This window comes from Callithrix jacchus, chromosome 6, assembly GCF_049354715.1.
Source record: "Callithrix jacchus isolate 240 chromosome 6, calJac240_pri, whole genome shotgun sequence".
Taxonomy (NCBI): Eukaryota; Metazoa; Chordata; class Mammalia; order Primates; family Cebidae; genus Callithrix; species Callithrix jacchus.
The window spans coordinates 26,169,009-26,196,520 of record NC_133507.1 but is presented as its reverse complement, the minus strand read 5'-3'; the positions used below and the strand labels follow the sequence as shown (position 1 = coordinate 26,196,520).

General features: G+C 44.6%; 1 long non-coding RNA gene across 18 annotated transcripts in view; it reads right to left on the bottom strand.

Annotated features, from left to right (window-relative positions):
* The window catches only part of LOC118154497 (uncharacterized), a 60,586-nt gene that overhangs the window by 31,190 nt on the left and 1,884 nt on the right, over positions 1 to 27,512 (bottom strand). For 9 of the 18 annotated variants that reach the window (XR_013518776.1, XR_013518780.1, XR_013518778.1 and 6 more), the window contains exon 3: positions 280 to 27,512. This is a non-coding gene — a long non-coding RNA (uncharacterized LOC118154497). The remainder of the gene's footprint in view (positions 1 to 279) is intronic. The other 9 variants (XR_013518791.1, XR_013518793.1, XR_013518792.1 and 6 more) reach the window with 8 other exon arrangements.

The following is a 27,512-nucleotide window of genomic DNA, read 5'->3' as shown; positions in this document are numbered from 1 at the left end:
CAGGAGAATTGCCCGAACCCAGGAGGCGGAGGTTGCAGTGAGCCGAGATGGCGCCATTGCACTCCAGCCTGGGTAACAAGAGCGAAACTCCGTCTCCAAAAAAAAACAAAAAACAAAAAAAAAACCACATATTAACTGTAAAAGCATGATGAAGAAACAAAAAGCAAGTTGCAGAATATATACAGTATGATAGAGTTTATGTGGAATTTAAAATTAAGGAAACAACGTTATATATGGTTTATTTATACAAGGAGAAACCCAGTTAAGAGGTATACATACCAACTTCAGGACAGGAGTTACTGCTGTGGAAGGGGAGAAGCAGGATATGCAATGGACTTAGAGCTTCAACTCCATCAGTAATGTTTTATTTCTTGAAAAATATATGGAAAATTTTTGATGTGTTAAATCTCAATATAGACATGAAAATTCACTATATTATACTCTGTAACTTTTGAATGCTTGAAATATTTTATAATAAAAATATATTTTTGACGAGTAAGTTTAGATTCACTTGGCTTGTTTATTGAGCCATGAGGTTTGTTTCTTTCAGCCCCTGGTTTTCTACATTGACTTTAAAAAATTTTTATCTTTATTAAAATAACAAAACAGGCCGGGTGCGGTGGCTCACGCCTATAATCCCAGCACTTTGGGAGGCGGAGGCGGGTGGATCACGTGGTCAAGAGATCGAGACCATCCTGGTCAACGAGGTGAAACTCCGTCTCTACTGAAAATACAAAAATTAGCTGGGCATGGTGGCGCGCGCCTGTAATCCCAGCTACTCGGGAGGGTGAGGCAGGAGAATTGCTTGAACCCAGGAGGCGGAGGTCGCGGTGAGCCGAGATCGTGCCATTGCACTGGAGCCTGGGTAACAACAGCGAAATTCCGTCTCAAAAAAAAATAAAAATAAAAAATAACAAAACAACAAAAGCTGAATTGTGATACCTAAGAAATTAATTTTTACCTAGCCAATGCTTCATTTTGAATAAATTCTGTGGAACACTTGAAATATAATTCACTCTCATAAAGTGAAAACTTCCTTTTTTTTTTTTTTTTTTTTTAAGACAGTGTCTCCCTCTGTCACCCAGACTGGAGTACAGCAGCATGATCTCTGCTTACTACAACCTCTGCCTCCTGGGCTCAGGTGGTCCCCCCACCTCAGCCTGTCAAGTAGCTGGGACTACTGGTATGCACCACTGTACCTGGTTAATTTTCCCAATTATTTTTGAATCAAATAGGACCAGATTTATATATGGATCCAACATTGGCTAACTGGATGAATAGATCACTGAGAAAATTATTTTAACAAATTAATCTCGGTTCTTTTTTTTTTTTTTTTTTTTTTGAGACGGAGTTTTGCTGTTGTTACCCAGGCTGGAGTGCAATGGCGCAATCTCGGCTCACCGCAACCTCTGCCTCCTGGGTTCAGGCAATTCTCCTGCCTCAGCCTCCTGAGTAGCTGGGATTACAGGCACGCGCCACCATGCCCAGCTAATTTTTTGTATTTTTAGTGGAGACGGATGATGACCAGGATGGTCTCGATCTGTTGACCTCGTGATCCACCTTCCTCGGCCTCCCAAAGTGCTGGGATTACAGGCGTGAGCCACCACGCCTGGCCAATCTCGGTTCTTTAAAGGTTAATATGATTTATCATAATGTAGGGGTTATTGTGAAGACTAAATAAAATGTAAGTTAAATGCTGAGTACAATACTTGGTGCCTATTTAGCACCAAAATATAGTGGTGAATATAATAATAGTGAATATTTACTGACAACATAAATTCATTTATTATTTCCTACACCTTTGTGTGCATTATTGCATTTAATTTTTGTAAATTTTATTTTTGATCTATATTTGTACATATTTATGGGGTACATGTGAAGTTTTAGAACGACTATGAATGATCACGTCAAAGTACTTAGGTATTCAGTACCTGAGTATTTATCATTTCTACGTGTTGGGTACATTATAGATCTTCTAGCTGTTTTGAAAAATATAATATTGATAAATGTTTGTTAATCATAGTCACCCCGTTCTGTTACCAGACGTTAGAACGTACTCCTTCTACCTAATTCTATGTTTGTACCCATTAACCAACCTCTTTTTATCCCCTACCATCCCCACCCATGCACTCCTCCCAGTTACTGGGATCAATTATTTCATTTTATATCTCCGTGTGATCAAAATTATTAGCTCCCACATATGAGTGAGAACATGTGATATTTGTCCTTCTGTGCTTGGCTTATTTCAGTTAACATATGACCTCTTGTTTTCCATGTTGCTGAATATGACAGGATTTCCTCTTTTTTTTTGTTTTTTTTTTTGAGATGGAGTTTCTCTCTTGTTACCCAGGCTGGAGTGCAATGGCGCCATCTCGGCTCACCACAACCTCCGCCTCCCAGGTTCAGGCAATTCTGCTGCCTCAGCCTCCTGAGTCGCTGGGATTACAGGCATGTGCCACCATACCCAGCTAATTTTTTGTAGTTTAGTAGAGACGGGGTTTCACCATGTTGACCAGGATGGTCTCGATCTCTTGACCTCATGATCCACCCACCTTGGCCTCCCAAAGTGCTGGGATTACAGGCTTGAGCCACCGTGCCCAGCAGGAAACTGAATTTTTATTTATTTATTTATTTTTTTTGAGACGGAGCTTCTCTCTCATTACCCAGGCTGGAGTGCAATGGCGCGATCTCGGCTCACCGCAACCTCCGCCTCCTGGGTTCAGGCAATTCTCCTGCCTCAGCCTCCTGAGTAGCTGGGATTACAGGCACACACCACCATGCCCAGCTAATTTTTGTATTTTTAGTAGAGACAGGGTTTCACCATGTTGACCAGGATGGTCTCGATCTCTTGACCTCGTGATCCACCTGCCTCGGCCTCCCAAAGTGCTCGGATTACAGGCTTGAGCCACCGCGCCCGGCCAGGATTTCCTTTTTTTTTTGCCACATAGTATTCCATTGTGTACGTAGGCCACATTTTCTTTTTCCATTCATCCACTGATAGACACTTGGATTGATTCCATCTCTATGCTATTATGAGTAGTGCTACAATAAATATGCAAATACAGGTATCTTTTTGATATATTAATTTCTTTTCCTTTGGATATTTACCCAGTAGTGGGATTGCTGCATTGGATGGTAGCTCTATTTTTAGTTTTGTGAGAAATCTCGATATTGTTTCTCACACTGGTGTACTAGTTTATATTCCACCAACAGTCTATGAGAGTTTCTATTTTTCCCATATCTTCACCAATATCCGTTATTTTTTGTCTTTTTAAAGATAACCATTCTAACTGGGGTAAGATGATACCTCCTTGTGGTTTTGATTTGCATTTCCTTGATGAATAGTGGTATGGAACAGCTTTTCAAATACCTGTTAGTCTTGAGAAATATCTGTTTATGCCATTTGCTCATTTTGGGATTAGTTGCTCTTTTTACCATTGAGATGTTTGAGTTTCTTGTACATTACAGATCTTATTTCCCTGTGAGATGAGTAGTTTGCAAATATTTTCTCCCATTAAAGACGTTGTCTTTTCACTCTGTTAATGGTTTTTGTTTTATTTTCTGTGCAAAGGCTTTTTAGTTTAATACAATCCCATTTGTCTATTTTTGGTTTTGTTGCCTGTGGTTTTGAGGTCTTAGCTATAAAAATATTTGCCTAGATCAATGTCCTAAAGAGTTCTATCTGTGTTTTTCTTTTAGTAGTTTTATAGTTTGGAGTTTTACATTTAAGCCTTTAATCCATCTTGAATTGATTCTTGATCCCGGTCAGAGATAGAAATCTAGCTTTATTCTTCTGCATATGATTATCCAATTTTACCAGAATCATTTATTGAAGAGGTTATCCTTTCCTCAATGTATGTTCTCTTTTATCCTTCAAAAAGGTTTTTATTTATTTTTTTAAAATGAAACAAAATTTAAATATATTTAGGGGGTTAACAAGTACAGATTTCTTATATGTGTGTATTGTGTAGTGGTGAAGTCTGAGCTAGTGTACTCACCACCCAAATAGTGAACATTGTATCCAATTGATAATTTTCAACGGTGTTACCCACCCCCACCCTCCCCGCCTTTTGTAGTTTTCAATGTCTGTTATTCCATTCTGTATATCCATCTGTACCCATTGTTTAACTCCCACTTATAAGTGAGAACATGTGGTATTTTACTTTCTGTTTCTGAGTTAAGATAGTGGCTTCTAGTTTCATCCATGTTATTGCAAAAGACGTGATTTCATTCTTTTTTTATGGGAGAGGAGAATTGCATGGTGATATTGTTAATGGTGCTGCAGTAAACTTACCAGCATGGGTATCTTTTTGATTTAATTCTTTTTTTCCCTTTGGATATATACCTAGTAGTAGAAGTGCTGGGTTGAATGGTAGTTGTATTTTTAGTTCTTTGAGAAATCTCCATACTGTTTCCATAAAGGTTGTACTAACTTATATTTCTAGCAACAATGTATAAGCATTTCCTTTTCTCCACATCCTCACCATCTGTTGTTTTTTGAAGCTTTAACAGTAGCCGTTCTGGTTGGTGTAAGATGATCTCATCGTGGTTTTATTTGCATTCCTCTGATAAGTTGCGACGTTGAGCATTTTTGCATGTTTGTGTGCTTGCACATCTTTTCCAAAATCTAATTTAATGTCCTTTGTCCACTTTTTAATGGAGCTGTTTTTTTTCTTGTTCAGTTGAATTCCTTGTAGATTCTGGATGTTAGCACTTTGTTAGGAGTGGACTTTACAAATATTTTCTTTCATCCTGTAGGTTGTAAGTGCCATCTATAATTTCTTTTTTCAGTTTTGTTTGTTTTTGAAATGGAGTCTCACTCTGTTGCCCAGCATAGAGTGCAGTGGTGCAAGCTGTTGATTGTTTCTTTTGCTGTGCAGAAGCTTTTTAGTTTAATTAAGTCCCATTTGCCTATTTTGTTGTTGTTGTGTTTGCTTTTGATGACTTGGTCATAAATTCTTTATCTAAGCCAGCATACTGAAGGGTTTTCCTTAGGTTTCTTCTAGTACTTTTATAGTTTCAGGTTTTACGTTTAAGTAATTCATCCACCCTAAGTTCTTTTTTTAATATGGTGAGAGGGCCCAGTTTTATTCTTCTGCACAGGGTATACAATTTTCCCAACTCCATTAATTGAATATGTTCTTCTTGCCCTGGTATATGTTTTTAATGACTTTGTCAAAAATCAGTTGGTTGTTCTTATGTGGCTTTATTTCTGAGTTCACTATTCTGATCTACATGCATATTTTTATACCAGTACCATGTTGTTTTGGTTTCTGTAGCCTTGTAGTGTAATTTGAAGTCAGGTAATATGATGCCTCCAGCTTTGTTATTTTTTTTCACAGGATTGCTTCAACTACTAGGGCTCTCTTTTGGATCTAATTAATTTTAGGATTTTTTGCATGTTTGTAAAAAGTGATATTGGTGTTTCGATAGGAATTGCATTAAATCTGCAGGTTGCTTCAGGCATCATTAGCATTTTAATGATGTTAATCTTCGCAATCCGTGAGCATGGGATGTCTTTCCTTTTTTTCTGTCCTCTTCAATTTCTTTCATTGATGTTTTGTAGTTTTCCCCGTAGAGATCTTTCACCTCCTTTGTTATATTTATTTCTAGGTATTTTATTTTATTTTTTTATTTTTCTAGCTATTGTAAGTTGGATTGCCTTCTGGATTTCTTTTCCAACTATTTTATTATTAGTATTTAGAAAGCATATTGATTTCTATATGTTGATTTTACATCCTGTAACTTTATTGAATTTATCAGTTCTAAGAGGTTTTCCATGAACTCTTGATGGTTTTTCTAAATACAAGATCATGTCATCTGGAGTAAAAGATGACAATCAAACCACTTAACTTTTTTCCATTTTGGATGCCTTTTATTTCTTTCTCATGTCCGATTGCTCTGGCTAGGACTTCCAGTATTATGTTGAAAAAGAGTGAGCATCCCTGTCTTCTTCTAGGTCTTAGAGGAAAGACTTTTGGCTTTTCTCCATTTGGTATAATGTTAGCTGTGGGTTTGTCATATATGGCCTTTATTATTTTGAAGTAGGTTCCTTCCATGCCTAGTTTGTTGGGAACTTTTTTTTTAATCATGAAGGGATGTTGAATTTTATTGATTTTTCTGTACTTATTGAGATGATTTTGTATCTTTTTTGTATTTATTGAGATGATTAAATGATTTTTGTCCTTCATTCTATTTATGTGATGTTTATTGATTTGCATATGGTGAACCATCTTTGTATCCTGGTATAAATGCCACCTGATTATGGATTATTATCTTTTTGATGTGTTACTGGATTGACTTTGCCAGTATTTTGTTGAGAGTGGTTTCTTCTATGTCTATCAGGGATATTGGCCTGTAATTTTAGGGCTTTTTTCTGTATTCTTATCTGGTTTTGGTATCAGGGTAATGCTGGCTTTGTAGAAGGAGTTAGGGAGGAATTATCTACACTTCCATTTCTGGAACAGTTTTAGAAATTTTGTGTGTTTTAAAAGAGTTTCAGGAGTTTTTTTTTTTTAATTATCTAACTTTAATCGATAGACTAATCTTACAGGATAAACAATAAGACAGCTAGTCAAAGTTACACTTAAAAAAAAAATCCAGCAGCGCAAATCTCATAGACTAAATACGTTCATCTCCTCCCAAACAGGCATTTGATTTAAAAACAGAAACCAGAACAGAGCATACACCACAAGGAAACATAGTACTCACATATATTGTCAAATAATTCTGCAGAACTCTTTAAGGAAAAAAAAGGTTCTTAGAAATTGAGAAAGCAGTAGAACCACCCAGCCTGGCAGGTCAATCTACCAGATGTTCTGCATCTGAAAGGGCTCCCGACCACCTGTAACTTCAGAAAGGCCGCCAGGCACTATTACGAAGGAAACAGGTGCCGATCCTAACTGGAGATGACTTTATCACAAAGCCTTAAGACAAAGGGACCATCCTTTTCCAAGACAACAGGTGTGAACAGAGGCAAGAAGTGAGAGGAAAGGGCTCCCTCAGCAGACGGGTGGAAAGCAAGCCTGCCCTTGCACGGCCCTTGGCACACTCAGTCTACCCCCTTTCCCTTCTCTGCCCCTGGCAAAGAAAAGCTGGGGAAGTGCAAGAGCCCAGAACAGCTCCTCCAGGCACATGGTTAAAGTAAGAGTAAGAGGAAAACGAGCCCCTTCTGGGTGAAATATGGCAACTTTTCTGAGACATGGCAATGAGGCAGAGTTAATCTCTTTGGCCCTCATCAGGTAAAGCAGCAACTAAGGAGCCTACTCAGGGCCTCACGCGGGCCCCTTCTATGTCCACAAGAAAGTGCATCCTTAGCTCAGTTCAACTTCAATTAAAAAGAGCTAACACTACTTGCAAAAGGCCCATCATAGATTCAAACACTTAATACCAAAGAGTTCCAGCAACTCGCGAGTCTGTCTGTGTTCTGTGATCTGAAGCAGAGCTGATGAAGACCTGGCTCACAGGGTCACGTTCTTCTGCCAAGGCGCCTCAGGGAAAGAAAGAAAGGCATGATGACGTCTGTGAGCCAGAACCCGAGGGAGGATCAGGGGACAGATTCTAGAAGAGAAAGAAGCCCCTGAGGAGGCTCCGAGAGATGTCCAATGAATGTGTAAGAGACAGCCACCACCCCTGTCTCTAGCTTTGACTTAGCTCTGTTACAGTCACTCTCCGGAAACCAGCTCTTTCTTTTTCCACCTGCATGCCCCCTGCCACAGTGAGGGAAAGATCCAGTCCTCTCTGACAGTGAGGAAATTGTATAGAAATTATCCTGAGGAAAACAAACACTGTGACGCTACCTAAGAGAATGAGTATTTCAATTTGCTTACACAGATTTAGTCAGTACATCTGGACTGTAAGAAATATATGAAGAGACTGCTCACAGAACTGAGTAAACAGTGAAAACTACTGTGGCCCAGATACGGATCACAAACACTTCTCCCAGTGGCTTCTGGTGGTAGGTCTGCTCTCCGAGCAGCTCACAGCTTCTGCTTTTTCTTTCTTGTTATTTTAAATCTGAAGGTTCTGGTAACCTGTGGTGTATCTTTTTTTTATTTTCCTGTGACTGTTTTTTTTTTCCTCCCCTTTGACGCTATTCATGTCTCTACCCACTATGCACAGATTAAACTTCACCTACAAACTCCTTAATATGATCTGTGGAGAATGTACGGAGTTTAAACACATCAATGAATACTTTAACTTCCACCAGGAAAAAAAGAAGAATACTCTGATCCTGTCCGGGATCCTGTCCCTATAATCCCAGCACTTTGGGAGGCCGAGGCGGGTGGATCACGAGGTCAAGAGATCAAGACCATCCTGGTCAGCAAGGTGAAATCCCGTCTCTACTAAAAATACAAAAATTAGCTGGGCATAGCGGTGCGCGCCTGTAATCCCAGCTACTCGGGAGGCTGAGGCAGGAGAATTGCTTGAACCCAGAAGGCGGAGGTTGCAGTGGGCCGAGATCATGCCATTGCACTCCAGTCTGGGTAACAACAGCAAAACTCCATTTCAAAAAATAAAGGTCTCAAACTTCCTCCAAGGAGGTTTGGCTCTACCCTCTCCTCCCCAGCCCCTCGCCCGGCATACCACACAGATCACTCTGCACTCACTTGCCTGCTTCATGGTCATCTCCCCACTAGACTGTAAGCTCCTTGAGGGCAAGGACTGTCCTGGAATTTTTGTATTAACAGTGCCTGGCTTGATGCCTGGCACCTAGAAAGCACTCAATAAATGTTTGTTTAATGAAAAAAGAAATGATTTAGTATTTGGTTTCATTTGAGTGGGTTGGCTGGCCCCCTTGCTGGAGTTGGAAGCTGTATCATGTCGGGGGTTCAGACATCAATGAATACTTTAACTTCCACCGGAAGAAAAAAAAAGAATACTCTGATCCTGTCCGGGTGCAGTTGGTTAGCTAGAGCTGCTTTCAGCTTTACCTGGGGACAAAAGGAGCATTATAGCATGGTCATTCATCCCACTGGGCGGAAAGTGTATCTTCAGTTTCTTTTGGGGATTGGCATCCTCTTTACTCAGATATTTCCCAAAGGAACATTAAATTCAAATATGGGGTCAGGTGTGGTGGCTTATGCCTGTAATCCTAGCACTTTGGGAGGCCAAGGCAGGAGGATCACTGGAGGCCCAGGAGTTTGAGATCAGCCTGGGCAATGTATCGAGACCCCATCTCTTAAAAAAAAATAGAAAATTAAATGTGGAGCTAATCAGCAGCTTGTGCCTGGGATCTCCAAGGGAGAAGGTGCCAGGTTCAGCATAAGCAGCAGCAGGGATGTATAGGAGGAACCATGGCTGGCCTCTAAGGAATGGTGCCGAGGCACTGGAGATCACTGAGGGGCTGCCTGTCCACTGCGAGGAGTGTGGTACCGGGTGGGGCAAAGCTGGGAGGAGATGCAGGCTCTGTTTGGGGGATATGGATGGCCCAGAGTCTCTGCTTGTGGGTGCTTGATCCACCTCTGGGACCCTGCAGTCCTCTGCCAGCCTGGCTGTCTGTTGGGGATTCCACCTTCTGCTGAGTCTCTCCTTGGAGCCTGAGCCCCATCTTCAATGAGGGATCACAAAGCAGCCAGGCAGGTGGGAGACTAAATTTGCTTCGTCCAAGAGTAAAGTTGGAAAACTGAAGAAATAATGTGATGTGGTGCCCACAAAAAAAAAAAAAAAAAAAGGCCTCTGGTCAGAGGCATAATCCCTGCCCCCGCCGTGACCAACAGGCCCTGTCGCCTCTGGCTTGGGGCCATTTTTTTTTTTTTGTAAATCACAATCTCCCCTTTTTATTCATTACAGACATTAACAAACTAAATGCAGATAAACACATTCTACTTCACGGGACAGTACGGGTCCTTGATAAAAACAAGCACTGGCTCGAAACCATCGCCCATTCTAGTACCACAACAATAATTTATTTTTCTTCAAATGTCAGTTCTTCACAGTTTCAATACTGCAGCAGCAAATTATTCCTTAGATCAAGAAAGCTATGGTCCATATTTTAGAAGATCTTAAGAAAAGTGGAGAGAAGTGAGCAAACTTCCGTTGAGATGTGCAGTTTGGGTGGGACAGTTTTACCTCCAATCCCGAAGACCTGCCGTGGGAATGACTGGGCCCGGCAGCGTCCCCCGTGCCTTGCGGTGTTCTTCATCTAGAGTCACGGCAGCCAGCTGCGCAGCATTTGCATTCTAGTTATTGGTCCCTGTCACCCCATGGGGTGTCACAGAAAAAAAAGTCGATGCTTCACAGAGGACTTGTTTAGAGCAGGTCAGGCAGGACGAGCTTCTTGTGTATGTCTAAACAAGGACTGTTCTGTGTCCTCACAGATGAATGACGTCATGCCAGGAATTCCCTCTGCAGGGAGCTGGCCTGACTGACATGCAGTTCCATAAATGTACATGTTTGTCTCATTACCTTTTTGTATAGTTTATTAATAAGTAATTTTTTAGGTTGCACAATGGACTCCTCATCTTTATATTAAATTCATGAAAAAACTGAAGAAAATAAAGCCTGTGTATTTATTTTCTGTTAGTGTCACCTTTTCAACTTCTGAAATACCGTTCATTGTTAACTTTTTCTCATTTATAAATCACATTGTATTTATTTCGGTAGTATGCATATCATATCTGTGCTCTTGAATTAATTTTTTAATATATTTGTCTCATGAATATTTAAAAAAAAAAAAAAAAAAGTGCCTCCAAGCTGGAGGTGGGGCCTCTGGCCTGGCGGGGCGAGAGTCGGTCCCCTTTCTCTCATTCTGATTTTCTTCTCCCCCAAAGGCAAGCGCGTGGAGCGGCAGGATGAGCACCGATTCATCTTCCGCTGCTTCACCCGGAAATACTCGCTGCCCCCTGGTGTGGACCCCACCCAGGTCTCCTCCTCCCTGTCCCCTGAGGGCACACTGACCTTGGAGGCCCCCATGCCCAAGCCAGCCACGCAGTCCAACGAGATCACCATCCCTGTCACCTTTGAGTCGCGGGCCCAGCTTGGGGGCCCAGAAGCTGCGAAATTCGACAAGTCTGTAGCCAAGTCTTAGCCCGGATACCCACCCGTGCCGCTGCCACTGGCCATGCCCCACCCCCCACCTGTGTGTTCTTTTGATACGTTTATCTGTTTTTCTCAAATAAAGTTTGAAGCAACCCCCCCCAAAAAAAAACAACTCACAGAACTGAGTAAACAGTGAAAACTACTGTGGCCCAGATACGGATCACAAACACTTCTCCCAGTGGCTTCTGGTGGTAGGTCTGCTCTCCGAGCAGCTCACAGCTTCTGCTTCTTCTTGTTATTTTAAATCTAAAGGTTCTGGTAACCTGTGGTGTATCTTTTTTTTATTTTCCTGTGACTGTTTTTCTTTCCTCCCCTTTGACCCTATTCATGTCTCTACCCACTATGCACAGATTAAACTTCACCTACAAACTCCTTAATATGATCTGTGGAGAATGTACGGAGTTTAAACACATCAATAAATACTTTAACTTCCACCGGAAAAAAAAATGATTAGATCGTGGGGACAGATTTCTCATGAGTGGTTTAGCACCAGCCCCTCGGTATTGTCTTGGTGATAGCGAGTTCTTGTGAGATCTGGTTGTTTAAAAGTGAGTAGTGCTTCGCCTCTCTCTTGGTTCTACTGCTGTCTGGAAAGATGGCTGCTCCTGCTTTGCCTTCTGCCGTGAGTAAAAGCTTAAGGCCTTCTGCTATGCTTCCCATGGAACTGGAAGCCAATGAAACCTCTTTTCTTTATAAATTACCCAATTTCAGGTATTTCTTCATAGCAGCGCAAGAATGGACTAATCCACTCGCACTTTCAATCTCTTAGCTGGTTCCCATTCCCATACTCTGTCTCACTTAATGGAGTCACTGACCACATGCTATACCAACAGTGAAACCGAAAACTAACCTTAGACCTATTCTCTTGCATCCCTCATGCCCAGCAGGACCTGATCAGCATCAATTATTCAGGATTGTTTCCTGGAAATCAGTCCCTCTTGAATTTCTATTGTCAGTGTCATAGTTGAGAGCTCTGTGATCTCATCTACTTCAGCTAAAGTTATATTTTTAAAATGCAGATCTGACCATTAAAACTTTATTAGGTTTTGCTAGCTCTCCAAGGTCTGAGGAATTAAGAGGTTTTATCACCCCATATGCATGTTTATTAAGGTAGGCTTTTTGGCGTCCTCTAAACAAATGGTTGCTGTGAAATGTAAAGAATTTCATATGCTCATTTTTACCTAAATATGTTTAGGATTATCAGTGTTTCTACCTGATAATAGGAGAGATTAATGAAGAGGAAATCAAACACAGAGAGGATGAATAAGTCCCAAAATTAGTTCTTTCATAGATGAAAAAAAAAAACCTTAAATGTGGAAGACAAAGCTATAAAATTTACAAAAAATATAGAATATGTTTATGACTCTGACATATAAGTAGAATTCTTAAGCAAGGTACATAATGTACACTCTAGAGAAAGAGAATGATAAATTTTACTATATTAAATTCAGCATTTGTGTTTAACAAAAGGCCCATAAAGTGAACATTTATAAAACAATGTATAAATCTTATTAATGAGTTCAGAGAAATGGCTCAATAGAAAAACAAGCAAGTCTGCCATGCACATGTATGTTTATTGCAGCCCTATTTACAATAGCAAAGACATGGAACCAACCCAAATGCCCGTCAAGAATAGACTGGATAAGGAAAATGTGGTACATATCATGGAATAATATGCAGTCATAAAAAGGAAAGAGATCATGTCCTTTTCAGGGACCATAGGTAAAGCTGGAAGCCATCATCCTCAGCAAACTAACACAGCAACAGAAAACTAAACACCACATGCTCTCACACATAAGTGGGAGTTGAACAATGAGAACACATGGACACAAGAGGGGAACAATTCACACCAGGGCCTGTTGTGGGTGGGGGATAAGGGGAGGGGATGTAGAGGATGGGTGAATAGGTACAGCAAACCACCATGGCACTCATAAACCTGTGTAACAAACCTGCATGTTCTGTGCATATATCCTGTTGTTGTTGTATATTTTAGAAGAAATAAAGAAAAAATACCATTTTTGTTGATAAATAATGAAAAAAGAAAAATTGGCAAGTCTGGAACAAGCATCGTTTAGATGAACACAAGTGGCTAACAAATCTTATGAAAAGATGCCTAATATAATTTGTGATTTGGAAAGTCAGATCAAAGCCACAGTGATATTTCATTTCAAATCCATCAGATTGGCAAAAATATCCAAATGTGTAATGCAGAGTATTAAAAAGAATGAAGGGAAACAGAAAATTGTGTAACACTTGAGGTGTAACTTGGTATAGAACGATTTGAATACTTTGGCATTCTCTAATACAGTTGAAGATACATGTCCCCTGAGACGCGCTGTTTTCATTTCTAGAAGTCTAACTTGAAGAAACCCTTAGAAATGTGCATCAGGAGACAAGAATCAAAACATTCTAATAGAATGAAAAAAAAAAAACAACTCAGGAATATTTACATTACAAATAGAATGACAAAGTATATTGTGATATGTTCAAACAATGAAATATTATACAGCAATAAAAATATATAAACCATAGACAGCAACAAGGATGCTTCTTAAGAAATAATCTTGGTCAGGATGGGCATGGTGGTTTGCGCCTGTAATCTCAGCATTTTGGGAGGCTGAAGCGGGTGGATCACCTGAGGTCAGGAGTTCAAGACCAGCCTGGACAACGTGGTGAAACCCCGTCTCTACTAAAATTACAAAAATTAGCCAGGTGTGGTGGTGTGCTCCTGTAGTCCCAGCTACTTGGGAGGCTGAGACAGGAAAATCTCTTGAACCCAGTAGGCAGAGGCTGCAGTGAGCCAAGATGGTGCCACTGTACTCCAGCCTGGGTGACAGACACAGTCTCAAAAAGAATTAACAAAAAAGAAATCATCTTGTTCAATTAAAGGTGGTAAAAAAAATAATACATAGAGTATACATCTATTTACAAAATCTGCTTTTTAAAATGCAAAAACCCCGTTTCTACTAAAAATACAAAAAATTAGCTGGGCATGGTGGCGCGTGCCTGTAATTCCAGCTACTCAGGAGGCTGAGGCAGGAGAATTGCCTGAATCCAGGAGGCGGAGGTTGCGGTGAGCCGAGATCGCGCTATTGCACTCCAGCCTGGGTAACAAGAGTGAAACTCTCTCTCAAAAATAAATAAATAAAAATAAAATGCAAAAACTATATAACCTATTGTTAAGGATATTTATGCATGTGGTAAAACTACAAAGAAAAGTAGAATAATAATAAACCCCAAATCTCTGGTGGGAATCCCTCTGGAGGGAAAAGGAAAAAGATGACCGTCTCTGCTTTCTTGGACTGAGATGAGTTCTGTGCCCCAGAGATCTGTAGCCAGTGCATCCCACGGCAGCCCTGCAGGTCCCGGGCAGCCAGGAACTGCTCTGTTTTGCTGCAGCACATGCCTGAGTCCATTCTGATAATTAAATAGGCTTAATGTCCATTCCGGCACGTCTCTGTTTACTGTCCAGTTATTCTTTTCCTGTTACTTTTTGTTGTTGTTATTTGTACCAGGAGAATTCAATAGAATTAGAGAATCATTAAAGGAGAGCATCAGGAAGATTTATTGTTAGTCTTCCACCCTCCCCCAAATCATAACTTAAAATCATTCACAGAGTAAAATAATTAAAATGATTGATGAAAAATGTGTAAGTAAATAGAAAGATGAGCCGATGTGATAAGAAAGTAAAAAAGAAAACCTAAAAGTCTAAGAAAAACAGAAATTTAAGGATTTATGTGTTAAATATAGGGAGATTAGAGGGGGCAAAAGAAATAGAAATCAGAACTTTCAAAGGTAAAATGAAAAGCTTGGACCGGGCGCGGTAGCTCAAGCCTGTAATCCCGCCACTTTGGGAGGCCGAGGCGGGTGGATCAGGAGGTCAATAGGTCGAGACCATCCCTAGTCAACAAGGTGAAACCCCGTCTCTCCTAAAAATACAGAAATTAGCCGGGCATGGTGGCTCAAGCCTGTAGTCCCAGCTACTCAGGAGGCTGAGGCAGGAGAATTGCCTGAACCCAGGAGGCAGAGGCTGCGGTGAGCCGAGATCACGCCATTGCACTCTAGCCTGGATAACAAAAGTGAAACTCTGTCTAAAAAAAAAAAGGCCAGGCGTGGTGGCTCAAGCCTGTAATCCCAGCTACTCAGGAGGCTGAGGCAGGAGAATTGCCTGAACCCAGGAGGCAGAGGTTGCGGTGAGCCGAGATCGCACCATTGCACTCCAGCCTGGGTAACAAGAGCGAAACTCCGTCTCAAAAAAAAAAAAAAAAAAAAAAATCATTAAAAGCTTAACACATATTAACAACTAAAGGAAAAATTAAAACAATCAAAATAGATAAAAACACCAGCTCAGAACTTACAGTTATCTAATTATATCAAAGTTAAACCACCAAAGTGTGAATAATACAACTTAAAAGAAGATAAATAGGGCCAGGCGCCTGTAATCCCAGCACTTTGGGAGGCCAAGGCGGGTGGATCACAAGGTCAAGACATCGAGACCATCCTGGTCTACATGGTGATACCCCGTCTCTACTAAAAATACAAAAATTAGCTGGGCAGGGTGGCGCGTGCCTGTAATCCCAGCTACCCAGGAGGCTGAGGCAGGAGAATTGGCTGAACCCAGGAGGCGGAGGTTGCGGTGAGCCGAGATCGAACCGTTGCACTCCAGCCTGGGTAACAAGAGTGAAACTCCGAAGGGGAGAAGAAAAGAAAGCACACTGCCATGTGTGTACCTATGCAACTGTCTTGCATGCTCTGCTCATGTACCCCAAAACCTATAATCCAATAAAAAATTAAAAAAAAAAAAAAAAAAGAGTGAAACTCCGTCTCGAAGAAGAAGAAGAAAGAAGAAAGAAGAAGAAGAAGGAGAAGAAGAAGAAGAGGAAGAAGAAGAAGAAGCAGCAGAAGAAGAAGAAGGAGAAAAGAAAAAGAAGAAGAGGAAGAAGAAAAGAGAAAGAAGAAGAAGATTATTCAAGGGAAACTTAGAAGAAGATTATTCAAGGGAAACTTATAAAGCAGGTTAACGACTCAAAACTGAAAGCTAGAAGCTTACTCGTTATTCAACAAATATTAATTTGGATATTTCTGTGTGCCTGCTACTGGAAATTAAAGCTCAGACATTAAAGAACATAAAATTATGTCGATGCTAAATTATTAAAGGGTTAGTAATAAAAGACATAAAATATTTAAAGGACAAATAGACACAAATTATAAATGACAGGAAAAAGAGATAAAAAGGATTATGAAATCTCAAAAGCTTAAAAGATTCAAATGAGATCAAACAAATTAAGACACTTTAAAAGACATGTTTTACTTCAGCATCAGGAAGCCAGAATCTTAGCGGTAACTGGCCCAGGCTAAGGGTTACCACTGACTGGTGACGTGGCCCCGAGTGAGCTCGGAATCTCTCAGCTCCTAGTTTTCTGATTCGTAAATGTGGGTAGCAGTGGTTCCTAACTGGGCAGTTGCAAGGATCAGATCAAATAAGGTCATGAATGGAAAGCAGTTTGCACAGTGCCTGAGCTGAGGTCGGCTCTCAACAACAGTGAGCTGCCCCTAACAGAAGCCAAATGGCCAATTTCAGAAACTGTAGGATTGAAGGAAGGAAAGGCAGGGCAGGATCCATTTGAACCTAGTTGCGGCCGGTTATTCCTGCTTACTCACGCCTGTGGCTGAGCGGACTTTGCACGAGGAGCTGACCCCAGAGGGAGACTCATAACCTTTGATGACCTTTTGCCTTTGTCTTTTACCTTTTCCAGGTTTGAGCCTCAAGTGTCTACCCAAGATTCTGAAATGCTCAGGGTCAGGAATGAGAACCTCACAGAAGGCAGCTTTCTCACTCAGCCTGGCTATCCCCCAGGCAGTCCTGTTTATGTTCTCAACTCTTGAAACCCCCTAAAAATCACTTCGGTTGCCTTTCAGGCCTGTTCTTATCAGGGAAAAGAGTATCCGAATACCAGCCTTGCCAATCATGCTCCATCAAGCTCAGACCACCGTGGCATTTCAGCCCTTCACACTAACATTTAAAATCATCCCTGTGGCTGTCATGCTCTGTCTCAGCCTCTGGGTTTCACTGATTATTCAAGGTGGCCGCTGTGGCCAACAGGGCACACTGCAAAACCACTCCTTGTAATAAAAGCCATTTTAGACCGACATAAACTGCAAGTCTGGGTGTTTTTTTTTTTTTTTTCTTCTAAACTTATTTTAAGCTTTACAATTTCACTGGAAAAGAAAAGGAACTTTATTTTAGGATGTGAATAATTCTGGGTGATTTGCACACTGGCATTTGTATATTGCATGGAAATGTGCTAAAAGTGAAAAGAGAGAGCAAGCGAGCAAATTGGCAAAGGTCTGTATCAAATCACAGAGGAGAACAACTTTCAGATATTGCTAAGTTGGAAAGTAATATCTCAAGTGATCCTACATTCAGGAATATTGGCAATGTCAAGAGTGTTCCATTTTATCTTGTAGCAGGAGCAGAATTTGCAAGCAGATTTGGCAGAGGAAAACATCCTAAAATGCATTCTTAACTCTCTACAGTTTCTTTCATGTAAAGTGCCAATAAAGAAAACTAAAGAATTGAAAGGGGTACAAAGGGGAAAAGAATCCAGTTTGCTGTCTGCTCCCAGCACTGGATGGAATTATAAGAAGAAATCTGCTGTATGCATTGACATTAACAAGAGAATGCCTTTTCTTTTCTTTTTTTCTTGCCAATGTCAAAATTCTCCAGAAAACATCAATGAGTCACACCTAAAATAGCAGAGATAATCCCAGAACAGTCAACTTGCAGCTAGAATTTTTAAAAAATCTACTGAATCTGATGAAAACAAGGTAATGTAAGGACATATTTTTATAAATGTTTTTCTCTTATGTTTTCCCCTTGAAATGACCACAGATGAGCAAAGTGGGACTCATGCAAACCAAACGGGCTTGTCCAGCACAGGCAGCCCCCAGCTCCCTCCATCTCTGAGCCCAGATTCCCCATCCCAGACCTCTGGTCCAGCCCCGAGTCTCCTGTCTCCCTCTCAACCTTTAAATCTCTGGTGGGAGGCTGCCTCTTCCAGGAAGCCTGCAGAGATTGGTCCTCAGCACAACCATCAGCCTCTGCCAGAGTGGCAGCAGGACTCCCCTTGGGGATTGGTGGCAGGGGCAACTCTATTCATGAAAACCAAGGCAGAGCTGGGGCTAGAGAGAGGCACAGTGAGCCAGTGTGACCCCACTGGTCAGCCCAGCCCCATCTCTCACTAGATCACACAGTGTGTCCCTACACAAAAACTTCCAGGGGTGAATGGAGGAACACAATCGAGTTCATCTGTGTAATGTAGTATTCAGCCTTAAAAGGAAGGAAATTCTGGCACATGTCACAACATAGATGAACCTTGAGGACATTGCACTGAGTGAAACAGGTCAGTCACAGAAAAACAAACATGGTGTGATTCAAACTCACAGAGACAGAAAGCAGAATGAGGGTTGTCAGGGGCCGGGGGGTGGGCAGGGGGAGTTGCTACCGAACAGGCACAGAGTTTGTTTTGGATGATGGACAGTTTCTGGACTGGATGGTAGCAATGGCTGCACAGCAGTCTGAACGTTCTTGATGCTGCTGAGCCATATACTTACAAATGGGGAAAATGGGAAACTGTATGTTATGTATATTACACCATAATTTTGGTAAAGCCTCTGCTGGCTTCCCTGGGCTCACTACAGCAGGAGATTTACAACAAAAATTCCCTAGAGTGGGTGGATCGCTGGGGCCCAGGAGTTCGAGGCTGCAGTGAGCTATGATCATGCCACTGCACTCTAGCCTGGGCAACAGAGCGAGGCCTCATCTAAAAAAGAAAGAAAGAGAAAGAAAACAAAAATCCCCTGGACTTGTTTCCAGAATGTCCCTCCCCACATCCTCAACTCCTTCAAGCCTCAGCTCCAATGTCACCTCCTCACTGAGGCCCTCCCTACTTTCCCTCCCCTTCCCAGTCCCCCTTTCCCAACTTCATCTTTCTCCTTACCACCCATCACTCTCCTATTATATGTTGTTTATTTTTTATTTTATTTATTTTTATTTTTGAGACAGTCTTACTCTGTCGCCAGGGCTGGAGTGCAGTGGCACAATCTCAGCTCACTGCAACCTCCACCTCCTGGGTTCAAGGGATTCTCCTGCCTTGGCCTCCTGAGTAGCTGGGATTAGAGATGCGCGCCACCATGCCCAGCTAATTTTTTTTTTTTTTTTTGTATTTTTAACAAACAGTAGTCTCCGTGAGGTAACTGGGTCCCTGGAAGCTCCATGCACGTGTCACATTGGGCCAAAGAGAAGAAATCTGAGCATGAGGGTCTTCACTGACCTTCAACCAGCCAGCTACTTCCATGTGGATGGGGCGGGCAGGCCCTGAGAGCAAAGAGACAGAAAAGCCTCTGGATGCATGAGTGGCTGAGCTGACTGAGCCTTTGCCATGGCTGCCCAGGGAGAGCAGGTTTAGGGTCTAATGTGACCAAGGGAGGGCACATCAGGAGAGTGCTCCATTCAGGGCCCTGCTGTTTGAGCTGGACAGGCCAATGGGCTGTGAACTCAAAGCCCTCCCTGTGCCCCCATCCTTCCCATATACACCGTGGCAGACTCATGTAAGGCTGACTGTGCTCTTCTGAGACAGCACCAGGGCTAGGGCCACCAGCCTGTGCCCAACAGCAGGGCCTTCACCAGCCAGTGGCTGCTGAGCCAGCGTTCCCCACTCCTCTTACCAAAGCACATGAATTCCGTCTTCTGAACCACCTAGAACAGCAGGAGTTCTTACTTCTGGCTTTTGCCCATTCCCAGTTTAGCACTGTCCACCTGAAAACAGGGAGCACAGACCTCTTTCTGGGCACTTGTAGCCAGCACCATGAACACTTACCTAGTGTAAACGTACCTCTGAGCACCGTGCTAGGCACGGTGCCATCCTAGGAACACCTCCAGAGGTTTGCCTGCTGTTCTCAAGTGGAGAGCCCATATGGAGAGCTGCAGTGAGTTCTGTGCACAGGGCAAGATGCACAGCTGGTAGAGCCAGCCTTCTGGGGGTCACTCTGGGAGAGCCTGAGGTGTTGGGCCAGGTGCAGTAAGGAAGATGGGGAAGGGTAGCTGAGGGCACAGAAGAAAGACAGTGGAGTTAGTGACTTGAGGAAGCCCCATGCAAATGCTGCAGCTGGTTCTGTAGAGGTGTGGTAGGGGTAGAGAGATGCTGGGATGAGACAACTTTCTGGCCTGGCACAGCATTCCCTGGAGGGCCTATGAATGCAAGCTTGGGAATATTCTTGGTCAGACGTTGTGGCCATGGTGAGGCCCTGTGGAGTAAGGGCTAAGGGGAGGAGCTGCGAGTGGATTCTGCCAGTCGCCAGAAGCCTGACTGTGATGGGGTGAGCTCTGATGGCCATTTGGGAGGTGAAAGTACAGCTCTGAGTGTAGAAGACACATCTTGTGAGTGGCCAACAGTGGGATGAGACTTTAGTGGTCATTCTTCTGTGTGCTCAGCCAGCCTGCTCCCATCGTTCTTGCCACACCTGGCCGAACACCTCAGGCTCTCCCAGAGGGTTGGCTCCACCCCCTCCAGCCCCAGCATTGGGGAGAAAGGGTTGTGTTCAGCACAGCAGTGACCATCCTTTCACCTGTCCCCGCACATGTACTAGGGTCCCATCTAGAAGAGCAGTTCCCCGCAGCCCACTCCCACCTCACTCCACCTGTGTCCGCACTGCCTCTCATCCTGACCTGATGCCCAGCACAGGCACCCTGGCCCAGCAGGCGGGGACCTTGTGGGGCTTCCAGTTGCACATGCACAGGGGCCTCTAGAGAATGCCTGCATGACTCAAGCCTCATTCCAGTGCCTCACTACCGCCCCAGGGGCCTTGTCTCACCCTTTCTCCAGCACCATTCGGGCAAAATGAGACCTTATCAAAGAAAGAACAAGATGCCTGCCTTTTTCCTCAGGTTCTTAATTATGGTTTTAATGCTTTGCAAGGCTCTCTGGAATCCTGAAGAGACAGACAATCTGACTACAGTATATAAAAACTCACCTCAGAGGTTTTATTTAACTTCCAGATCTCAAGGGTGTTCAGAACCTTTTCAGATAAATAATTCAGCCTTAGATGAGAAGCAGCCACTAGGCCTTTTCTGTGAAGTGGGTGCTGTGTTTCTCATCATTGTAGCCCCTGTGTGGGCTTCAAGCCGGGTACAAGGATGGCTGGACTGTGATAGCAGTGAGAAAAGAAAGGATCTTTTTCTCTGAGGAATGTGAGCCCCTTTTAGTTGTCAGGCCCAGAGGGGCAGTGAAATGTGACAGCAGTTACATTTCACTCCCCACCTTGACATAAGTAATCGCCTGCTCTGTGGACTCTAGGCCAGGAGCCATAAGTTAACCTAACAATGCCACAGCTCACACCCTATCATTCAGCAGCATATAGCCAATTACTAATTAGTGTTCCTTCACTAAACCAGTACAATAAAAATTCCTAAAACCTGGAGCATCTCCTTTATTCTCCAGAACAATGTTTCCTGAGCAGCTGGCCTCAACTTGGCCCAAATAAACTCTATTCCTTTTGACTCAGTTTCTTTAGGTAAGTAGGAACGACAGTGGTGGCTGACTACACTTGCCATTGGGACCTCACCTGAGGAGCCTCTGCAGGGCGGCTTTACAGTATTCAAAGTTTGGCTTCAGTCGGGGTGTCCTCAGACCCCCCTGACATGGAGTGGTCCACATTCTGAGAGCAACTGGGTATCTGCTATGAAACACGGTTTGGCTGAGTGGGGTGGCAATTGGCTTCTCCCCATAAGCCACCTTAGGCTGCCAGCAGAAGTGCTCCCTGGGGGAGGGGCTGCCCCTAGGTGGAGTGGAACCAGATGCTGGGGCCTCCTGATCATGACGTTTTCTGCTTTGCAGACTGATGAGGACAAGCAGTGGGACTTAACTGTGATCCCGGTTTTTGATAGCAATACTGCAGCATCCCCAAGTCTCTAATCTGGTTTACTGACCACATAATAAGAGAAGTTCCTGGTGCAGGCATTCACCCTGGACGGGCCCTTGGAGATCAAAAAGTTCAGCATCCTCACTCCATACTTGAGGGCACGTGGGCTTGGAGAGTTTATGTGAATTCCAACCCTTTTCTCCATGGGACGGACTGCCCCCTCTGAGCCTAGACCATCTGTCCTGGAGCCGAAAGCCAGTCTCCATGGGAGGCCAGTGGCTTTCTCACCCTGCAGTTCTTCCTTGTATACCCCCGAGGTTCTCGGACAGGAACTTCGGCTCTCAGATCATCGCCTGGATCAGCCCCTACCTGCTCTCACCCTTGCTGACTGCCTCAAAGCCTGCTCTCCCACATAAGTGGTACCGGGGTCCAGAATGCTGGGAGAGAAGCCTCAGGTGCCCATTGAAGATACTACTCCAGAGGCGAAGGCAGAGAGCTTTGAGATGTTCTATCAGCACCAAAGAGGAAAGAAAAGCAAGAACCTCCTTCTGCCGTTCAATGTGATTATAAAGAACACCTCAGAGGAAAACCAGAGCACCGAGACGGGCTTCTCGATCTCTAAGCAAAAGCAGACTTGGTTTTGTGTATTTTGAGAAGCAGAAGTAGACAGAGGATCAGACCATGGGGAAAGAGGACTGGGCATAACACTCTTTTTTGCAGAGGCCCCTGTTGCTCTCAGCAACCTACTGATCCAGGAGGATGGCTTGAGGCAGCGGAAGTGAAGTTTCAGGGGCATCTGCTGATGCTTAGAGAGAGCGCTCCCTGGGGGAGGGGCTGAGCATAACACTCTTTTTTGCAGAGGCCCCTGTTGCTCTCAGCAACCTACTGATCCAGGAGGATGGCTTGAGGCAGCGGAAGTGAAGTTTCAGGGGCATCTGCTGATGCTTAGAGAGAGCGCTCCCTGGGGGAGGGGCTGCCCCTAGGTGGAGTGGAATCATGTTTTCCGCCTTGCAGACTGCTGAGGAGAAGCGGTGGGACTTAACTGTGATCCCGGTTTTTGATAGAAATACATGCAGCATCCCCAAGTCTCTAATCTTGTTAATAAACCACGTAATAAGAGACTTACTAGATGCTTGGAACGGTAAGAACTCTTCCTTAAAATAGCACATTTTCCTTTAACTAATGGGAACTGCATCTGAAACAACAGGGTGCAGTTGACTCCAGAATATTATTTGGGGCCTAGGCTTTCGAGAACGGGAGAAGTGAACCATCACCAAGGGCCCCTGAGGGCCGGATGTTCTTTCTTAACACTCCTGGCAGGCACAGGTGTCGTTACGCCTGTTTTATAGATGAGGGGATTGAACTGGGGCCCCACAGCTTGTAGTAGAGCAGCCAGGGTTCAAAAGCAATAGTGCTGCTCAGAATCCATGGTGTTTCTACACCAGCCATTTGCCCTCCGCTGTCCCCTACTTCTCCCAGCCTCACTCTACACAAGACCAGAAGGACTGGTCTGTCTCTGACCATGTCACCGTCCTTTAACTTCAGGTGGGGCACAGGAGCCTGTCAAATAAACCAAAGAACAGGATCCGCTGATACTCCATGGGCATCTTCAGTCTGAGGGCTGCTCCCTGGGGGAGGGGCTACAGGGTTGATAAATGTCCAGATCCGTCAGGAAATAAACCTCTGTCTCAGAGAGTCCGTAGAATTGTGGTACGTGGTTAGGGAGAAGGGCTGAAGCAGTGGAGATAGCTCTGGCTTTGGGGAAACTGCCAGCTCTGCAGCTCATGGCTTCTGAGACTGAGACCAGATGCCTGCGGCTCCAGGCTGCAGGTAGAAGGAGATGCTGGTGTATGTGAAGCACACACGGAGCCAGGCCATAAGGTGGGGGCACACGGCATTTTGCTTCTGATACCCCAGGCCCAGAGGTGTTGGCTGAATGGCAGGTAAGCAGATTAGTTACCTTCTGTTGTATTGGCCAAAGTTACCAGCTCAGCTGGTGGCCATGGAGGAGGTGCTGGCATTGAGGACAGGGTCTAACTTAGTCAGCCATGGCTCGTGGGTGTTGCTGGGTGTGTTTGCCCAGGTGTGTTTAGCCTCACACAGATGCCTGCTCCTATCTGTCACTCTTTAAAATGCTCTCAGCAGAAAGCCTAAACCCTTAAAGCCAGGCTGTAAAAGGATATCACATTCCCATCTTTCTCTCCAGCCTTTGTAGACCTGTCTGATGTAATGCAACATTGTAACAACAACTTGAAACATTGGAAGGGAAACCCCAGCGCGACAGGGGCTCCTCATCTCTAAGCAAAAGCAGGCTTGGTTTTGTGTATTTTGAGAAGCAGAAGTAGACAGAGGATCAGACCATGGGGAAAGAGGACTGGCCTCGTCCCTGAGCATAACACTCCTTTTTTGCAGTGGTCCTTGTTGCTCTCAGCAAGCTATGATCCAGGAGGATGGCTTGAGGCAGCGGAAGTGAAGTTTCAGGGGCATCTGCTGATGCTTAGAGAGAGAAAGAGAATTGGCCCTGCTCTTTCCCACAGACGGGTCAGCTCGGGGCCAGCGGGGCTCCAGCCAGCACCCCGGCCCTGTCCCCTGTGAGCTACCAGGCCCTGCTGTGCCAGGTGTGGCCCCGCCTCTGCCTGGGCCACCAGGCATGTGGGGTGGTTGCTTGTAAAGCTGCCAACTGAGAGAAATACTAGTATTTTGCGGTGCAGAATGACGCCTGAGCTGCAGAAGCAAGTTCTGTGATGCCTGAAGAGAGGAGGAAGAGTTGAGAGGAGGAGAAAACAAGTTAAGAAGCAGCTTTATCCCTTGGGTGGGATTTCTGTGCTAGTTTTTTAAGGTTGAAATGTTTTCCTATAATCCCACTGCTCAGGGATCCTGCAAAGGACCTCTTTGGACTGTGCTCTCAAATAATGTCTGAGGACCCCTCACCGTGTCGTGGGGCCAGTTCTCCTAAACCAGAATCTCGGATGTCACCTTTGACCCCTGCACACTCAACACCTCCCACGGGCTCCTTCCCCAGCCCCTGCAGGGTGCCGCCCACCCACTGGTGCACTCCCAGGGCCTTCAAATCAGCCAGCTGTGGGCGGCCAGGTACCAGAGCATCTGCACAGCTTCCTGACTGGCCTCCCTGTTCCAGCCTCCAGCCTTTTCCTCCTTTCTCTCCTCTCCCCACCTCGGAGCACCTAGGACTTCCCAGCTCACAGAACCCCCCACAGCTTCCTGTCCTAACTCTACAAGTCCACAAGTCCTAACGCTGTGACCTGAGGTGGAGGACCAGACCCCCAAGCCCTCTGCTCCCTCTGTCTCTGTGCCCCTCTCTTGTCTGCAGACATCTTCCAATGCTGTGTCTAAAGACTGCCTCAACTGTTTCTGAGTATTTCCTGTGCATCCCCATCTCCTTTGACCTGCTACTTAAGGCGCTTCCCATTGAGATTCAGAATTCACTCAAATTCCAACTTAACTTCCCCTCCACAGTTGAGGCCTTTCCCCTGGACGGAGGCTGAAGACACTCCTACCTATCCGGCCTTCTATACAGAGCTTACAAAGGGTTCGTTTCCTCTTGCTGCTTTGCATGAGTGTCTAGATTTGTGTGTTTTTCCAAAGACACTGTAAATTCCTTGAGAGCATTGATTGAGTTTTGGGGTCCGCTGAAGCCTCAGCTTCGCACAAAAGACCTCAAGACAGTGCTTGCTGCTGGCCTGTGCATTTAAGATTGTCCTATGGCCCCCTCCAATTGTACCTTCAACTGGAGGGCCTTGTACTCCACAAAACATCAAGTTTGATGGAAAGAAACCAGGGCTGAGATGAAGCGAGCAGGGAGAAGTGGGGAGAAGACAGTTGAGAGGTGGTGCCTTGTGTTCTTGATGGAGAAGGGAAACTTTTCCTACTTATCAACAGGGAAGAGCAACCCAGCCCTGGCCCCAGAGTGGCCTGAGTGGGAATCATGATCGCTGTGCAGCGTGTTGGCAGTGCCAAGCCAGGCTTCATGGACAAGTTCAGGGGACAGAGGACCTGGCTGCAGGTCAGTGGGGAAGTAGGCAGGGCTGGAAATCATGTCCCTGTCCCAACACAACAAATACCATCTGGTCCGTTTAAGCTGAGTATGGCTGAAGCCAACACAGAGCAGCTTTCATCATCCAGAGAGGGATGGAGCAAAGAATGTGCATGCAGGTAAGTGTGCACCTGCCTTCTGGCCCCCTGTCCTCTCCTATTGTGCTCACCCCGGAAGTGGCGAGGGCCAGAGGATGGCAGATTTCTCTGACTAAACTGAAAGACTCTCTACTCAAGTGATTTCCAGGGTCTCACCCTCCTCAAACGCCAGCTCAGGTGTCCCCAGATCCCAGCCGTTTGGGGGTGTGGGTGACAACCCACCATCCACTTGAATCTCAGGGCCAGGGATGGTTCCCCACTAGATATACATTTACCCAGGCCTATGCCTATACCTGTATCTAAATATCTCTGTGGGGAGGTGATGCAAAGTTTGTGAAATGTATTTCTTGCTGTGGTTTTGCAGTCAAAAAAGGGCCAACTAACATTAGTCTGGACGAACTCATTGCGCTAGGCCCAGCCGGCTCTGCAGGAGCCGGAAAGACCACGCCCATGTGGGGAACAGTCAGAACTGAGGCTCTGGCCCTGTGTTGGCCTTATGGACCTGACAGCGCTTTTTGGCCCCGCCCAGAATTAGGTGCGCACCTTGCTGGGCCCTGGGTGGGAAGGGCTGTTGTGGGAAACCTCCTTTAGAGGCCCCTAAGCGTATTCTGGTTGTCTAACTGCTTGGCTCTTCACTGCTCCGGGGCCTCATGTGAGCTTCTCAGTCGTGCGAAGCCCTGCAGAACTTGGGAGAACTGGAGAGCGCTGACATTGAATGGGAAAGCACCATGGTCAGCAAATGTTAGCGGTCTTCTGGGACGTGATGCTGTTTCAGGTCTGGACTGAGCACTTGCCCTTGCTAAAGCATGAAATCCAAGTGCCTGTGGAAGACTGGGAGGGGTCAGGCTTGGGGACCTGCTTGCTGAAGGATCGTTTGGGAAAGCACAGTAGTCTGGGGAGAGGCAAGCCCGGGTAGATGCCTCAAAGCCGTCACCTCCGATAGCACAAGCTCTTTGCTTGTTAGGGAAAGAGAGAAGAGTGCCAGGCTTTTATCATTCATCGCCAGAACGCTCCACCAATCACTGAGGATTGGACAACAGCATCCAATGCTGAGAGAGGAGACAGAATATGAATGTGTACACACAGAGGATGCTCCCGGTGCTGCCGGGTGGCGGCGGCTTTGGCCACCAGGGTGCGCTGCTGGGGCCATTCCTGAGTTGGGGTAGTAGGGGTGCTACATAGGGAGATGGCATTTATTTATTTATTTATTGCTAAGAAGTTACAGAGTATCTAGCACACTGCCTTGACTATACTACATGCTTAAGTTAGAGGAGTGATTTTCCTAAAGAGTTCAGAATAATCTGCGCTTGTTAATCAGTGTGGAATCCAGGGACAGTGCGTTCAAAGGTCTGTTCCTGCGGTGTGGGCAGCATGCAGAAATAACTGAAACTGGAATTTTC